Below are 5,798 nucleotides of genomic sequence, written 5' to 3'. Positions count from 1 at the left end.
TCTGTAACAAAGAATTTTAGATTACATACCTATATGATACATACCAATCTGAAGTAAAGTTGGTAGAGATGCAATCTGTATGCATTACATATTACATATTTACAACAGCAGTACAAATTATGCATAAGATTGCCAATGTTTGTACATCTAGATTAGTTTAATTAAATTTTCTTTTTTTGTATTTCACTAATTAAACTGATTTATAAATTAACTACATTAGAACACTTTAAAATCAATGCCTATGTATTTCTATACGTTTTGATGTTTTTTGAAACATATTAAATATCTAGACGCATAATTTTAGTTGAATGAGCCTTTGGGAAGTTTTTACAGCAGCAAAAACTAATAATTGGTTTATATCATTTATATGTTACCACATGATCTACACACGTTTTACTCTCTTAGTACCTATCTAATAAAATGTAAGTTCAAATTCCTTATAATTTTGAACATCCCGACGGCTTAGCTACTTCTGCTGCAGTTGACTGTATAAAGTTACTAACAATGTGATGACCTACATACCTACTAGGAACCGATTCACCGCGCGGGTGCGCCCGCAAACATGATTATCGTTCCAAAAGATTATTGTTGTAGACACTTTCGTTAACTGAGGAACAGCGACGGTGCAAGTAACTAGCACATATAGACCGTAAAACCAAAAATTACTATTGCTAAAATGTACTCAAATAAATATCTTACTTATAAGGGACTAGCTTCGCTTTAACAAGGAGCTACACATTGCGAAGACAACTGAAACACTGAATTTTCACCTAAAATCTTATCTTTCTTATCGTGATTATAAATTACGCACACTGGGTAGGTACATAATATGTCATGAAGTGCTGCGCGATCTGAGACAAAATTGATATCGACGTATTAATCTGATAGTAAAATTGTAACGCCCGCATAACTGCAAAGCAGAATAGGAGCGACACTTGTCTAATGCTTTAACATTTTTTTATTTATAATGGTTTGTCTATTCACTGTTTGTATTATTTATTGTTTAGCGACGGTAGGTAAAAGCGGTTGCAGCCGTTAGCGGGGTTAGGGGGTACGACGAGGTTTCGGAACCGAAAGTTCAAATCTGATAGAGGTGTCGCCAGCAATGTTCCGCTCGCTTAAGCGTGTCGGAGGTGACGGTTTCACCGTCGACATTGGAATCAATTCTCTTACCTAACGTTAAAATATTTTTATAGATAGGTGCGCATAGCTCTTGAGTATTTTGATCACTGTTTATAAATGTTGGCACTGATTGATTATAATACAATCATATTTTGCGAAATGTCATTAAAAGACAACGTATACTGAATAAATTCTACCTAACAGGTTTTTGAAACGGGGGGCGACGATCTTACGTCGTTAATTGTCGTTTCCTTTATGACGAATGCCATGATAAAAAGTGGGTGTTTCTCTAGTGAATAATGACGGAACTAATCGATAGATAATGTACACTTTGCTGAAATTTTGCGCTTGGGCTTGTTTAAATAATAAGTTAAACACTTCTATTGTCAGATAAGACTGTGTTTTTTGGCAAGTTTTAAGAGGTTGTGGCAAACATGTTACTCTTCCAACCGAATTCATATTGTATTTATATATAAAATTAATGAATTTCAGAAACAGCTAATTAATAACATCAAGACAAGCAACCACGTGTCGCTGATTGTCGGCGCTCGCGCATCTCTCGGGGCTGTGCTCGTGCCCGTGGCCCTGCGTCTGCGCCCTTCCTTCTTCCGGACACCCGCGCGCAATACTAATGAGATGAGCGTCACCCTGGCCATCTGCATTGTCACGTATGCCTGGATCACACCTAACGAGTACAGTGGCGACACAATAAAATATTACTCGGCTGAGAGAGTAAAATGGCCAAGTGATTTTTTATGTTTAGCCACGATTTTGAATTTTGTGTCGAGTCAGCCAGTTTGTTCAGTGCCGACGCTTACTTACTTAATAATGAATCGCAAAGAAATCATTCGATAATATTTACTATATTATACCACTTCTAGAAGGGGAATGACTTGTTGGGGAGAAAGATCGTAGAATCGTACGTATTTGGACGAGCTCTTGGATTTTAAGAAGACCTGATCCTGGTATAAGTAAATTCCATTCAAATCTCGTTACTTAAAAACAGACGAGTTAACAGTTAACTATGAATCTTAAACAGTCAGTCAAATGGTGGGGTAGTATACACTTCGTAGCGCAGATCGGCAAGTGGTCTACACCCAGCGAGTCAGTTCGGGTTTAAAAAGTTGCACCAGTAATATATTTAAAATAAAATTTATGCCTGTATATCGCTGTCAAAAAATGTAATAAATGTATGAAGATGAATTTTCAAAAACAAGTTGATAGGGAATTATAAACCTAAGATTATGGTTACACGAATAAAAACATCATAATTAAATTTATAAAAAAAACAATCTCATGAATTGATGTTCTAACTACCGTTGTTACAAGTGAATGTGCAACGTCGAAATACTGTTTTTTTTTACTTTTTAATTTAATGACTTATGTATTTAATTAGAGTAATTATAATAAACGTCATACATAAATCCAACTATAAACGCGGCTAAAGTTTCGCAAGATTAGCTCTAAAAATATGTTTTTAGGAAACTTCAATGACCTTGTGGAGGCAAAAAACCTATTCCGATTGCTATAGTGTACAAATAAATCTTAATCGTAGTCCACTAAGGCAAGTTTTTATTACTATTAGAATGTAAAAATGCAAAAAAACTAAAATGCGATCCACTCTAATATATATCCTATATATTTTTCTTATTCGAGTCTCAAGTACCTACAGAAAAAAGCATCCTGCCTGTAAGGCTGCACCGTAAAAATTACCTTTAAGGATGACTCACCCTAGACCGGGCCGGCGCCAGGCCAGAGCTTCCGGAGTTTCGTTTTCTATGGAAAGCACCACGTGATTCTGATCACCGATAAGCCATCATAGAAAATGACATGTCGGACGCCTCGGCCCGAGCACGGCTCCGTCTCGCGTGAGTCATCCTTAAGATTCTCTTAACTTTGAATGCATACATGAAGGGAAAACACGAACGAGTTAAGCATAAGTACTATAAAATGTGTATGACCCAAGCAAGAGTACGCTGTGTCCGGTCTGGCTACAAGTAGCTCCACGGTCACTAGAACTTGAAATACTCTACAAATAAACATTATGATTCACCAGAAAGACACCTCGAGAGGTCACATACGAGACACGATGTTTAGGTACGTCATTTAATAGTAATCACTAATCGCTGCGAAGCATCTAAATTTTGTTATGACTCGTGAACTACACAGATGACGTGTGATTAACGTAGAAATAATTTTTATAAAATAAATATTAGTGTTTGACTCATTGTTTGACCCATAAGTAGTTGCTAATGCTAAAGTTCAAGATTATCTACAGTTAACCCAACGTTATAAACAACATTGAGTGAATCACTTTTAAAAAGCCAGGGATCACGACTTAGATAATAAATGGAGTGCCTATGGTAAGTAGAATAATTTCTTAGTAATTTTACTAAGAACTTATTAATTTAAGGCATTTCTCCCGTTTAATATTGGAGTAAATGAGAGTGAAAAATAAAATATAATAGACAAGTGTAACAACATACACGTACAAAAAGATTCAGGATATTAAACAAAATATGTACCTAAGTACAATATATTTTAAGGAACAGATATATTATTTATAATACAAACCAAAAGAAGGAACGAATTTTAATTGACAAGTGTAGTATGTAGAGACAAGATCGGATAGATTAAAGGAGGTAGCCGAATTTATTTCCTTCTTACCGACATAACAACGACGTCCTTATAAGCATCGCAGCTACAGCGGTACAGTAGCAGTGATTATCTAATTTTCGGCCCTCATTAAGACCCTAAATTTGCAAAAAATCTAAATTATTAAAAAAAAAAAAACATTTATTTCAGACCTTGGTCCATACACTTACATCGAAAAAACTAACTACAAACTAACTAAATTTAACTTCAAATAAAGTTTTAACCGCCCTTAATCAGGTTAGATACACGTGAGTCTACCTTGTCCCTACCTAAATTTAAGAAACAAATACTCAGTCAGCAACTGTACCTCATTTACATTGCACGTTTCGACAACGCGTCATCTCTCGTCCTCAAAGCCTTTCGGCCAACCTAAAGATTAAAGGTAGATTATATACAAGTATGTGGTTGAATTATCGTCGTTGATTCAAAAAGACAACAACCAAAGTCATGAGAAGGAATTAACCTACTGGTTTCCAGAAGTAAAAAACTACCTACTCTGCGGGTTCGATGCACAAGCTCATGACTCATGCAGCCTCGCTCACGCTGTTGACAGGGCAAACGGTTTTGAGAATCAAACTGTTTATTTACTCTGCCAATTCACACACCCTATACTTACACGTTTGTATAAATCCAACCTTCTACTAAATCTTTGTCAAAAGTAACTCAAGCAAAGCAGATAACTATGGTCAGGTTGTCAACACCGCATTTATGTGGTTTGTGTACTTTTCTTTAACGCATAATCTAAGATCAGTTCTTATCAGCGAGATAACTGCAGATATAGGTACACAGAGACGTATAACCTCGATTCACGGAAGAGTTTAAGTTTATTTATTAAGTTTGACTTTCTTAGACTTTGTCAGGAAATTAATTTAACAACTTATAGGTTAATTAGAAATTACTCTTCCCTAAGAAACATTAAATTATATAGATTTTATACATAAAGTGATAATAGGAAAATAGGTTAAATTAATGTCGTTGCCAAGTCGGTGCAGGGTAAGCTTTGACTTTCTTAAACATTAGTTTTCAAGTTGCACTAGATGTATAGTTACATTTATCTGTAAATCTGCAGCATCTAACTACAGTCAGCATTACAACTCGTCAAAATCGTCTGCCATATTTATTTTATATTTAGACATATCTATGCATAGTCTCATTCGCTACTATTGATGCTGTCTGTACCCTAATCAAAACTAACAAGTTTCAGTAAACAATTTTCCAGGTAACCTAAGTAGTTAGAGAGATACCTTAAACCTGTAATAAATTTAAGGAATGTTAGTAAATGCTACAACTAACGTTGCTTATCATTATTTAATGGACAGAGCTGAAGTGCTATGCTGTAGGTAGGTACGCCGATATGATAAATGAAAAGAATTTTATCTACTTGCCTGTTGCTTGCAGTCCTCGAAATCCTTACTACTTGAAACGTCGAAATGTATGTTTTCGTTTCACTAGTGTGATTACTATTAAAGCTTTACTAATCGCCGGAATAGTACCAACGAAAATAAAGTCAAAGTTGAAACATATATCACAGCACACTCGTCGAAAGCACCAATGATCTCCCGTTGTTCACTTTTTTCTTTGCATTTGCGCGAAATTTCAAAGAAAATGTGTGCTCGACGCGTGGCGGGAAAAGTGACTGCGATCGTTGCGCCCTCGGCACGACCTACCGCAGCCCGCGAGATTGGGAGAGCGAGTGTGCGGCGCGCCGATAACCGCCGCTTATAAGGGCGCCCGGCGCACCCCGCGCCGCCCGCACCGGGTCCGCCGCCGCAGGAGCCGTCAACGCCGCCGTCGTTCCGCCCGCCCTAAACTTAAACTTGACGAAAGCTCTCCCCGCGGAAAACTGCATTTTATGTTACCTTACCTAAAAAGAAATAGATTCTTGCTAAATATAGTCCAACTAGCTTTTCTACTCTTTAAAAACATGTCTACAAACGAAAATATGTAATTGAATTCATAATATCCCTAGCAAAAACGGTGTCGATGTTACAGTACTTAATCGCGTGTAGACGACTAGAGAG

The 5,798-nt window shown here is 36.7% G+C and overlaps 1 protein-coding gene across 1 annotated transcript in view; it reads left to right on the top strand.

Moving 5' to 3' along the window:
• LOC134679071 (nicastrin) overlaps positions 1-5,798 on the top strand; it is a 246,892-nt gene that overhangs the window by 77,516 nt on the left and 163,578 nt on the right. The gene's annotated exons all lie outside the window — the stretch shown is intronic.

This window comes from Cydia fagiglandana, chromosome Z, assembly GCF_963556715.1.
Source record: "Cydia fagiglandana chromosome Z, ilCydFagi1.1, whole genome shotgun sequence".
NCBI classification, from domain to species: domain Eukaryota; kingdom Metazoa; phylum Arthropoda; class Insecta; order Lepidoptera; family Tortricidae; genus Cydia; species Cydia fagiglandana.
This window is presented reverse-complemented; position numbering and strand designations above follow the sequence as displayed.